General features: G+C 38.7%; 1 protein-coding gene and 1 long non-coding RNA gene across 2 annotated transcripts in view; both read right to left on the bottom strand.

The window, feature by feature from the left end:
- mylk4b (myosin light chain kinase family, member 4b) overlaps window positions 1–13,306 on the bottom strand; it is a 29,564-nt gene that overhangs the window by 14,704 nt on the left and 1,554 nt on the right. The window lies entirely within an intron of this gene.
- Window positions 7,121–8,093, bottom strand: LOC307036872. Its single transcript, XR_013807503.1, has 2 exons — window positions 7,965–8,093; window positions 7,121–7,444 (listed from the first exon to the last, which is right to left on the bottom strand). It is a non-coding gene; the product is annotated as an uncharacterized lncRNA (long non-coding RNA).

Raw genomic sequence — 13,306 nt, 5'->3', positions numbered from 1 at the left:
GGTGGGACAAAGAACTGTACCCTGTTGGACAATCTCTGAAATCCAAAGTCATAAAAGGTTACATGGTCAAATGAGAGCCATCGTGGTATAGAAGCACTGTTTAGGAATGAGAATGACGCAGCCTCGCCCTCTCACAACATATAAAGTTACTCAGCAGGAAGACACAGACAATACATAAAGCTTATTCTAGTGTCACAGACTGACCAGTAATCCAATATCACTCCAGTGCAATGACCCGAACAACATGAATGCAACAAGCTTTAGCCAATAGTGCAATAATAGACTGTGAATCAGGCTAATGGCTTCTGTTGTGGTGAAAGTGGTGCTGTAGGCTAAGTTCAGTACAGGAAAATACAGTAAAGTTACTCCTTAAAGTACACATTTTTCAAAGAGTTGCAATGTATTTCCATATTTGAGACTTTTTTTACTGCACTTAGCAACGTACACACTTTCCAGAAATAGAGTTGGCTTCTATTATGTCACTTCATCGATACCAACAAAAGTATCATACAATGACATTCATCATTTATATTCACTCATACAGTATGGTTACTGTGGCCTAAATGTGATTCATTGCATGGGATTGCAAACTTGAAATACCTTAAAGGGATAGTTCAAATGTGTAGTATAGTTGTTTTAGCACAGAAACCAAGCAATGTACTGTAGGCCTACAAAACATATTTACATGTACGATATATTTAGGATAGTTTCACCTTGCAGTCTTTTATAATGTGGAACTGAAGCCGTCATATCTATTCTCTCACCAAAGCCACCAGACAGTATTAAAAAAAACAGTTATTTTTGTCTGGGGGCTTTGGCGAGAGCATCAGTATCCTCTTTAGCTTGCCGTGGCAGAGATAGTATTCTGGATAGCTGTCTCGCATCAAAGTAAAACTGTAAAACATTGTCAAAATATTGCAAAAATTCCAACATATATTGTGTGTATTTGGATGGCATTTTTGTATGCAACTTAAATATGTTTTGCATGCCTACTGCCATCTACAGTAGATAGTAGACTGGCTATGAATAAGTACTTCATACCGGCCCACTTCAAAACATCTTAACTATCTTTTAGAGGCTCGTGAGCTGAACCTGCAAGACGGACTACTAGCTGAGCCTGGTCATAAACTAGAAATGTAGGGCCACCTGACCATAGCTCAGTGACGACTCTCTGACCTGTGGCATGTTCGAGAGCCCTAGTCCAACTCTGGGGTCCCTGAATCATCCAGGGTTTCCCCTTCAAATGGCATCCCTGACCACAAAGGATTCACCATACCATCGAGATGACTCGCCTCACACACTGAGACCAAAAATAATTGCATTGAAATGGTCCTCGACAACTTGTTAAGCCTATAATTCTCCAAGTTCACCCCCAGCGGGTTTCACTGAACGGGATAGCAAAAGGAAGGAGCACTTTCGACATCTATACAGGACTGTCTCAGAAAATTAGAATATTGTGATAAAGTTCTTTATTTTCTGTAATGCAATTAAAAAAACAAAAATGTCATACATTCTGGATTCATTACAAATCAACTGAAATATTGCAAGCCTTTTATTATTTTAATATTGCTGATTATGGCATACAGCTTAAGAAAACTCAAAAATCCTATCTCAAAAAATTAGAATAGTTCCTCAGACCAAGTAAAAAAAAAAGATTTATAACAGCAAAACACAATCAAACAATTGAAAATGTCCATTAATGCACTCAGTACTTGGTTGGGAATCCTTTTGCACGGATTACTGCATCAATGCGGCGTGGTATGGAGGCAATCAGCCTGTGGCATTGCTGAGGTGTTATGGATGCCCAGGATGCTTCAATAGCGGCCTTTAGCTCATTAGCATTGTTGGGTCTGGTGTCTTTCAGCTTCTTCTTCACAATACCCCACATATTCTCTATGGGGTTCAGGTCAGGGGAATTTGCAGGCCAATCGAGGACAGTAATGCCATGGTCAGTACACCAGTTACTGGTGGTTTTGGCACTGTGGGCAGGTGCCAGATCATGCTGGAAAATGAATTCCTCATCTCCATAGAGCTTTTCAGCAGACGGAAGCATGTAGTGCTCTAAAATCTCTTGGTACACAGCTGCATTTACTTTGGGCTTGATGAAACACAGTGGACCAACACCAGCAGCTGACATGGCTCCCCAAACCATCGCTGACTGTGGGAACTTCACACTGGATTTCAAGCAACTTGGATTTTGCTCCTCTCCAGCCTTTCTCCAGACTCTGGCGCCTTGACTTCCAAATGAAATACAAAACTTGCTTTCGTCTGAAAAGAGGACTTTGGACCACTGTGCAACTGTCCAGTGCTTCTTTTCCTTAGCCCAAGTCAGACGCCTCTTCCGTTGTCTTGAGTTCAGAAGTGGCTTGACCATGGGAATACGGCTATTGTAGCCCATTTCCCGGACACGTCTGTGAACAGTGACTTTTGATACCTGGACTCCAGCTTCAGTCCACTGTCTTTGAAGCTCCCCCAAATTCTGGAAGCGACTCTTCTTCACAATGCTGTTAAGGCTGCGGTCATCTCTCTTGGTTGTGCAGCGTTTCCTGCCACATTTCCCCCTTCCAACAGACTTTTTGTGGATGTGCTTTGAAACTGCACTCTGTGAACAGCTTGCTCTTTGAGAAATTTCTTTTTGTGTCTTACCCTCCTGATGGAGGGTGTCAATGACGGTCCTCTGGACAGCAGTCAGATCAGCAGTCTTCCCCATACTTGTGATTTAGTTTACTGAACCAAGCTGAGTGTTTTTCAAGGCTCAGGAAACCCTTGCAGGTGTTTCGAGTTAATTAGACGATTCAAGTGATTCGTTGAACACCCTACTAGTATACTTTTTCATGATATTCTAATATTTAGAGATAGGATATTTGAGTTTTCTTAAGCTGTATGCCATAATCAGCAATATTAAAATAATAAAAGGCTTGCAATATTTCAGTTGATTTGTAATGAATCCAGAATGTATGACATTTTTGTTTTTTTAATTGCATTACAGAAAATAAAGAACTTTATCACAATATTCTAATTTTCTGAGACAGTCCTGTAAGGCATAATGTGCTACAATCTGCCGATATCAATGTTTAATCATAGTTTAATACAGTACACTCATATATATTTGTAGTGCTTTGCAACAATAATAAAAACACATTAAACATTATAATGCCTTTTAAGGTCAAGTGTCACACTACTTATTTTTCACTTTAATTTAAGCAAGCATTGATAACTTCTGAGCATCTTGTGATGTATTCTATCTTTCTTTACATCTGAAATCATTATTTCACTTGAGCACACAATGACCACTTAGTGTAACTTATACTCACAAGATAAAGCCTTACAACAGTGATTATATTACATTAGACTATGACTGTACAAAAGCATACAAAAGAACAATTACACTAATGGATATTAATAAAGGCAACCAGATCAGTTGCAAAACACCAATGTGCGATTACAAATATACACTTGTGAAATCTGAATAAATATTCAAACCAAAGATCCACGTTTTAATAAATGTTCTAAATATTCACCCTGATATATTTGGTATCTTTGGATACCAAAATGACCAGCTTGACATGTAATGTGCTTGATGGAATCATTGGGATATTTTGCAGGGTTAAGGCCATTTTAAAATTCTCTTTTCACAGTGCATAATTCCTCGGTGCTTGAGGATGGATGTCTGGCGTGCACATGGCAATGGAAAGAAGGCTACACATTATCTCTATGGCTCCACCTGCTGCTTTTCTATCTGACAAACCTACTTGTGTCACCACTGGCTGATGACAGTCTGTACTTTCACAGTTCAGCTGCTGTGATAACATGCGTCCAGGTCTGTGTTATGACCTCGGACAGACACTAAGAAATTCCTTTCATGGAAAAGAGGCTCTGTATAACGCCAGCAAAGTGTGTGTGTGTATATAAATATAAATACGTTTGGACTGGGGATGGCATTTTGGCCCTGTAAATATGTTATATAACTAATACACGTATGCGACCAGACTTTTAAATACACACTTCCCTCGGCTATCGTAAGTTCTCTGCTGGCCATCAGTGTTATGTAACAACAACAAAATGAGTGGGAGAGACAGGATTAGCTTTTGAAAGAGGATTCAGGATAAATGTTGACCTCTACCCTTTCGGAATGATCAATCCCACCGCCCGCAAACTCACACATAAACACATACATACAAAATCAGCAGGGCTTAGTGGAGAATTTCAGTAGAGGATCTTGTATCAGTGTCACAGCGTCTGCACGATTGCAATAAATATCCTTATATCGAACAGCACTGTATTGTTATACTGCTCAGATTAATATAACTTTGACAACAATAATGCAAACATTTTGATCCTATTGCAAAAATATCTGGTGTTTTTTGCAAACATTTTAACAGCAATGTTCAGAGTATGATTGAAGGAAATTAGCATGCAAGACCAACAGCAGGCTTTACAGTGTTGCGATTATAAAGAAAGGGCACTTCTATCTTGCTACCACTGGGTGGGAGAAGAGGTATTCTCTTCTATCCAAAGAACATACTGAGCTCTACCTGGGAATTTAAAAGCAATAGGTGATATTTTGGTTTTAGGGTCACGCCCAACTGTTCCCTGGTTGCCTTGAACCCCGACCTAACCCCCTCAACACAGATGTATTCACACAAATCCAACCAATGTTTGCCATGAGATCTGCTGTGCATAGTGACAGACCATAAATACCCCCAGTTGTGACGAATGGCGCTTTTCCACTGCAGGACCTAGCACGTCTTAGTACGGTATGGTTAGGCCTTGGCAGGCTCACATTATGCTGCGTTTCCATTAGTTTAGTTACTGTAGTAACTATAGTAATGCAGTGTAGGCGGGGCGAGTCGGCGGGCGGAGCGACGCTGCATAAAACTGCCGTGACCGGCAGGGGTAGGCGATATTGAAGAATATAATATCACGATATTTTTCAAGCAGTATCACGATAGACGATATTTATCACGATATGTTTTCATGTCGGTTATTATGGTTATTGTTCAAGATACTTAACAGTACAACCATCTACAAGGTAACAAAAAATAAAATAAAAAGGAATCTGAATGAACAATTCAACAGGAATTTTGATATGGCTTCCTCAGTGTTCAAGTAGGTAGGCCTACAACCTACAACAAACGTTAACACTGGTTTCTTCACCAAGTAAAGTGCACTCTCTTGCTAAATAAAATAAAATATTCAAGGCACAGTTTCTCAGTATTACAAATTCACTTTCTGTTTTAGGTAGCACTAGCAGTGATGTAACATCAATAAACATGAAAAGGAGAGTAAAACATAACTAAGTAAAACATCAATGAGGAAGAGTCAGTGCCAACTGCCAAACAATTAAAATGTAAACTTTAGACTTGAAGTGCAATCAAAGACTTTAGCATAACTGAACATCTGCTTCAAAAGGGAAAAACAATATAAATACCTTATTGATAAAATAAAATATAAGTCAACAGAATCAACCAAGACAATAAAGGGTCAACTGTTTTCATCAGCCTCACGAAACCTTTGTTTTCCACGCTCTTTATTGGATGCATATCCTTGGCCACATAAAACGCCACCGCGTCAGTTTGCTAGTCTTTTAATACGGAGCCCCTTTATCAAATGCCTGCGTTATGGTGGTTTGTTTTGGTCGTACTTGTGCAGTCGCTGCGGTAGATTGTGCATTCACACGTGGGGGACCTTGCACTCTTACAGACTCTGCATACTCTTTCTGATGCTTGCGTTTGAGGTGGTCTCGTAAGCCCGACGTGTTGCCATCTGTCGCTTTAACATTTTCTTTTTTGCAAATTTTACAAAATTACGTTTGTTTGGTCCGCGTCTGTTCTGTAAAATCCAAAATAGTTCCATACCACAGACCTAGAGTTCTTTTTGGGGACTAATTCTTCTACATCTGAATCTGACTCTCCGTCCATTATTGCTGTGTGTGCAAACTGCCCAACAGTGTTGTTTCCCTCGCTGCCAAGAAGAAAGGGGGCAGGGACTTTGGGAGCGTGTGATCAACACAACAGACCTTCAAGCAAGCAATGAGGTCATTGCGGTGCGGTCGGGGCGCGTTGTTAGCTTGTAGATCTGTTATTTTTTGGCAAACAAAACCGTCGTACTGCAGAAGTATAAATTAAGGTATAGAACTGCAAATCATGAAGAATGGGCACTCGCAGCACTCACAGTGAGTGCACATTCTATGACTGAGTGACTCTCTGTATCACGATAGATATAATATCTCTGAAAAGGCATATCATGGAGACCTAATATTCTGGAGATGATATCTATCGTCATATCGCCCGCCCCTTGACGTCATCTTCAACGCAAACCATAAAACCAAAACATCAGCCGTTAGCTGTTAGCACTCAGAGCTCCTCATATCTGTTCAGAAACTAGACAAAAGTTAAACAAGTACAAACCACAGACTGTCTTTGTCATGGTGAATACAGTTGCTAGTTTATTTATGTCTGTAGGCCGTTGTTGTGAGTGTGGACGGAGCATATACAACGTTAGCTTAGCCTGATCGATCCGATCTCCACATTTTAAAAGGTTTTTGCCAGCCTTCTTGTCTGCAGACTTGTCAAAGCATTAATTCATGGTTTTTACTAACCGTTATCAGTATGTAGTTACTTCGGCATCATTTTGAAATGTGTATTACAATTTAATCAAGGTAAAATATGTTCATTTTGTTGTAGTTGTAGCCCTCTTGCCAGCTATTCTCTCTGACCAATCAGCAGTCGAGAGTGTTTACGTCACTAGTTTAGCATATTCAGCCCGGTTGTTGGCCCGGTAAGAACCTCGATTTTGGAGGGCCAGAAAAAAGGTGAAAAAGTAGCCCTGAGCCGGAACTACCCCTAGTGCAGGGGTCTGCAACCTTTTTGACCAAAAGAGCCATTTTGCTCCTTTTTCCCAAACATTTTTTTGTCTGGAGCCGCAAAACATATTTCATAGCTTGATAGCTAATAAAGTTGTATTTATTGTTATATCATACAAAAATTACAGTTTTTTTGCATTTATTAGGCTATTTATTACATTATATAAAACTGTTAACCTCTAATAAGAAACAAAGAACTCCTATAAGGAGAATTAAAAATAATACACAGGCCTACTTTAAAATAAATTAAACAGCACAAATACAAATACAATTTATTGAAATGTGAACCAAAAGTTAATCAAACATGTTTTAAATAAAAAGCACATATGGACAGAAGGTGTAAAACTATTAAATGTATAAGTAAACACATTTAGTCAAATAAAGGGACAGACTAGGCCTGTGCAGTTGGTATCAGCTTTGCCCAGCATGGGCTCCTCCATCAGGCCTGGTCCTCCTCACAGAGGAAAGACCCTCAGTCCTCTCCGGGCCATACCAACAGACAGGACGTCCATCACACGGAGGTTTCTCCCTGAAGTCTCTGCAGTTTTCTGGACACCACGCCGTCTCAATCCGTCCACACTGAATATGAGAGGGGGAAAATGAAAATAACAAATGCTTTAGAGTAAGAAACATAAAGTTGACTGTTGAGTTGCTCAGTTTTTTTAGATTCTCAATACTATTACTATATAACTAATATATCAGGTTAAGAGGCACATTCAAATAAAGATTGGTCTTTAAATACATGTTGTCTTTTGAATTGTTTGTCTAAAGTCAAGGATGTAGAACTGGTACTTAGTTTTAATGATACAGTCTGGTTATTATGCTGTTTGGAGGAGGCCTCACAGGTAAGAGCACTAACTAGCTACCATCACATGTACCTTAGCTTGACTTAAATGTATTAAACGTATAATTAAGTGATATCAAAATATAAATAACTAATGTCATGCAAACATATTAATATTTGCTTGATTCCAGTGTTGAATTTAGCACAATTGCATACAAACGTTAAGGGATTTTAAGATTCTGAAGTATTATGCTAAAAACTCAAAAACTTAGATTATTATTTATAGTTTTGCTGAATAGTTTCATGTCCGCTTACCTTAGAAGCGTAAAATGCCACAGCAGTGTGCAGATGGGGAGCATGTTAGCTTAGCTTGGTAGGTTCAGCTAGCTCTGGAACTTTCAGCTCGGTGGCAGCAGGTCCCGCCTCGGCTCCGCCTCTTTACCCTTATTTGGAGCAGGCTGGAGCAGGTGGGAGTTGAACTCTGACGTCACTGTCAAGCCGTTAGTGGCCGACTCCGCCTACTAAGGGCTTCTTGGCAACTCTGAAGAATCCTATGGGTGACGTCACGGACCCTACGTCCATTTTGTTCCTCGATAGTAAAGGCAGCAGCACCGTTGACAACTTCTCTCTACATATCAAACATACCGGTAAACCAGCATCGTTTGCTGTGAAAGCATAGAACTCTGTCCACGCAGAATTAAATCCTGTGTTCCTCCGATAATTTTCTTTGATTTATCCATAGTTCGCTCATCGAGCCGGGGGTCAGGTTATTCGCCTCCAAGAAATGGCGCTCGCGCGGGACCGTAGCAGGATGTGACGCATATTTTAGTTGACCTAATTAAAACCGTTTTGTTTTTTATTTATGTGTCACAGTATCACCTCAAAATACAAGATACGAAACATTTTCAACCATGCAAAAAAATATAAATAGTCCTACAAATACTTTTATTTTATTTCCTTCTTATTTTTGTCTAAGCTCAAGGGAGCCAGAGCAGAGGGCTTAAAGGGCCGCATGCGACTCGAGGGCCGTTGGTTGCCGACTCCTGCCCTAGTGGAAAAGCAAAAAAAAGAGGGCCGGGCTTAAACCGGGCTTAAACCGTGCTACGTGCTGCACTGGAAAAGCACCATTAATGTCAGTCCTCAAAAGGTGGAGTCAGCAATTCTAGAGAAAGATTGTTGGTCACGAACCAAAAAATATTGATACACTTGAGTATTGAGATTTAGGTTTTGTGATACTGAATGGACTATGGATCTTTCTACATGTTTTCATTTACTTAATATGTTCAATTTAAGAATCATTTGCATTGGCAAATGTTTTTTTCTCCTTTATTCATATTTCATGAACATCTGTTGCATAAAACAGATTTATGGCATATGGTGGCATGTTCTTTCAACAGCTTTCCCACATTTTGATTGAAATACAAATATATTGCCTTGCTTACAGTTTTGCACTATATTGAAATGTATATGCTAATGTTCTACTACTTCAAATCACTTCTCACCATTTTTTGATATTCAATACCTTTGTGTTTTAGACACCAATATAGGGCTTTTCTTTGAATCAAGCAGCCAACAAATACATCATTTGTTCAATAATCACAATGATCACTGACAATTTTACATTGCAATATCCAATCCACACAAGAGACATGCAGGTAAAAAATTAATATGGATTAAAAAAAACGTTTAAATGTTCTAGTTATACAGAACATATAAATATATAAGTTGTCATGAACACATCTGTCCATCAGACAGAGTGCTGCTATGCCTCCTGTCATCATTAATGGACGTCTCTTTAAAATGACCGCTCAGAGGAGAGGAGTTCTCCTTTCTCTAACCGCCTGCTGCTTCCCCTCCTCTCTCCTCGGTTCCCCTCCTCGGCTCCTACTCTCGCATCTCCTGTGGGCGGGACTAAGACACGAGGATAGGAGTCGAGGAGGGGAGTCGAGGAGGGGAGTTAGAGAAATGAGAAAGGGCCAGTATCTCTCTCCACACACACACACACACACACATACACACACACACACACACACACACACACACACACACACACACACACACACAAACACACACACACACACACACACACACACACACTTTGTATTGTATTATTGTATTGTATGAGAGAGGTTCCAGGTTGAATTGAGGCGGATGTCATTGATCAAATGATAATAAACAAACATTTGCATAAAGCATATTTGTCCACTCATATGTTGATAAGATTATTAAAAGCTTGAAAAATATCCCTAAGGAACATTTAGAACAGATAAAAAATGTGCGATTAATCGCGATTAACTATTTTAATCGACTTACAGCCCTGGTTATAATAAACATACATACATGTTAAATGGATATGCCCGCCTTCTTTCATTTATCTTTCCATTCCCACAACAATATACATAAAGAAATGGCATATTTTGGACACAGTTCGAATGGTGATTAATCATGATTAATTAATTTTTAAGCTGTGATTAATCTTAATTTAAATTGTTGCTGCACCAATTTCACTGATATGCTGCCAAGCTAATTTAGCATTAGCTGTTCTTGTCTGTCGAATTTCATTACCAGAGCATGTCATCACTTTGATAATTGAAAAAGTTCATTTATCACAATTTGTGTTGGTTATTATTTAATATTATATTACTGGGTCAGCTTGTAAACTACACTTTCACACTGCCATTTCCTCACTGATTAAATACCTTTAGTTTTCTCCCTAAATCGAAATATTTAGGAATCATCAAAACTATGTTCCTGTCTGAGGAACAGCCTTGCCAGCCTTGCCTTGTCGTTTTCACATAGTAAAAGCTTTGCATTGTGGTATGTTTTTTAGTGATGTAAAACAGCACTGCTCATATGATGATTGCTGCTTTGCTTTCGCTCAAACATAGTTATTCATTTGATGTGGAGTGCAAAAACCTTTCTACAGTATGTGTCTCAAAATGCACCTTTTCTACCTGTCCAGTGTCCACCAATTTCCTCTGACTTTTCCTCTTGTCCCAGTCACCTCATATCACTCCCATATCCACATCCTTTAATAACCCCTGCCTTTCCCTCCAGTCCCTTACCCAATCACCTGTTTAATCTCTCCTCATCAGCCATGTAGAAATGTAACCGGCCCTATTTTAATTTAATTTTAATCAACCGGTGTCAGTGTTGGGTGTAACGCGTTACAAAAGTAACGGAGTTACAGTAATATATTACTTTTTGCTGTAACGAAGTAATGCAACGCATTACTAATGTGGGTAATATATTACCCGTTACAATGCTCAGTAACGCAGTTACAAGTCCGGTGTACTATTGACACATTTAGGATTAAGACTGGAGGCAGTTAAGCAGTTTTGATGTCAACCGCAAAATAATTATAATTGTCAATGATGAAAATTATGTTAACCCTAAACTCTTTCTGTTGATTAACTTCTGCAGCTCACCTCAGAAAATAAGACTAAAAGCACTTTCTCTTGTGTGTACTGAAAGTGTGTGTTGTTTTTATTTGTGTGTGTTATGCCCGACCACCATGTATCAGCACTGTGCTGGTAATGAGTTATGCAAACGTCTGAAAGTGGACACCACCCGAGAGGCCAGAGGAGTCCCGGCGAAAAAGCACATTCTCCTGGAGTCCCCATAGCAAGAAGACCCACAGGAGGAAAAATGGAGCCTCTCGAGCTCAGGATCCAAGTCAAATGTAGGTTCTGGTCAACTTGGTCCCTAAAAAAAAAAGAATTGCAGGCCCCGATTTTTAAATGTACCCAACGTACATATTGTCTACTTACTGATTAATGTGAAATACAGTACCGGTAATCCCTTCTTAAACTAAATCACTTATTCGGTTCATAATAAAGAGAACACTAACATTATTAAATGCAACAATTTGAAATGGAGCTTTTATTAATTAATTATTAGTAAAGGATATATTCAGGAGTAATTTTATCATACATCAGTATGTAATAAATAAATAAAGGTTAATAAATGTACATAGATGTAAATAAATGTGACTTAGTTTTGAGTATATTTATATAAGTAAAAATGTGAGATACCAATAGGAATCATTTTGAAAATATTTTTTCCATTGCACTTATTTTATGCCAATAATAAAAACCACTGGGAAACCAGGACATTCCAGTTGTTCTGTATTTAATCAAAAATGGAAATGTTGATGTTGACTCCTTATTTAATATCCTACCCAAAGATCTAGTTTATCAAGAAATTACTTCAAATTAAGGAGTAGAGATAGTGTTTTTATAAAATCTTATGTTGATTGGAGTAATTAATAAAGATAATACAAATACACACATTCCGTCCTAAATGACCTTCTATTGTCGTTTTAAATCTTCTATAAATCAAATGAAACTCTTGCTGGCTCTGTTAGTGTGCTAATTTGGTCTGAGCTATGTGAGTGTGAGAAACAGAGGCAGCCCTTGTCACATTAGTCATGCTCACGCGAATTAGCACGAGCTACAGAATACTTTGTACAAGTCTCACACAAATACATTTATTTGTATACTTTAGGTCCCTGCTCTAAGAGATGCATACAATTGACTTTCCTCTCTTGATGTTGAAGTTATACGTTTTAAGGTCAAAAGTTTAACACATTTACTATCTACATAATTATAATAGTTGAACCTATAAAAAGACACAACACTACAATTAGATTACTGTATTTTGGGCAAAAATATAAAATATAAAATTGTGAGAAGATACAGATCAGGAGAAGATAATCCAGTATTGTTTGGTCAATGTAGCAACACAGGAGTCATGCCACGCAAATGATCTGATTTTATACTGTTATTGCACTTTAACAGCCATAAAGTGAGAGTAAAAACTCAGTTTAATATAATGAGAAATGTTCTGTTGCATGAATACAAACAACAGAGCACAATAAAAATGTGCTGCCAAATGTCTGCAAAAAGTCACAGGTATGTGGGCCTTTTCTGTCTGGTTAACATTTTACACTTTTGATTTTCTCAGGATACTGCATGCTGGCTTTTTACATGTAAACCTGAGGTTGAAGAAGAAAACCCTACCTGTTCAACTGAAGATGTTGATGATGAAGAACTTGTTTACAAGTTAGTGGAGCCTTGGCATGAATGAAACATGTGCATAATTGGGTTATGTGAGTCCCTCACACATATCTAAATTCTAGAGGATTTACTTCTACAAAAAGCAAACTTTACTTTGACTCCTCTCACATCAGCCTGAATTATTATTTATCACATTGTATTCAATTTAAGACCTTAAGGTCATGATACATTGAGTAATAAATCCAGCCGTAATGAGCCCACTGTCAGCCAAGACAAGATAACTGAGACTAATAGAAATATTAAGCTGACACTGACAGGCTTTAACAACTCTCACGCTATCTCAATTACGTCTACCCCCTGCTGGATTATTATAACCTAATAAACTGGATCATACTGAACATGGTATGTGCAGCGTAGAGGGCACAGGCCCGCCTGTTAAGACGTCCCTGCTGTTGACAAGTATGTTCGACACATGTGAGATGTTTTCCATTGACAGTCTTGTGCTCACACACTGGCTACAGAGGGATGCTTGACTTGCCAAAAATTATTGTTGTTGCATTGTGTAGTCAAAGCAAGTTGTTCAGTTCACTCTAGCAGGTCAGCCCAACAACAGAAAATAATACAGATACCTAAGCTCAT

Source organism: Notothenia rossii (genome assembly GCF_949606895.1).
Source record: "Notothenia rossii genome assembly, chromosome: 1".
NCBI lineage: Eukaryota > Metazoa > Chordata > Actinopteri > Perciformes > Nototheniidae > Notothenia > Notothenia rossii.
The sequence above is the reverse complement of the archived record's forward strand: the minus strand, read 5'-3'. Positions and strand labels throughout refer to the sequence as shown.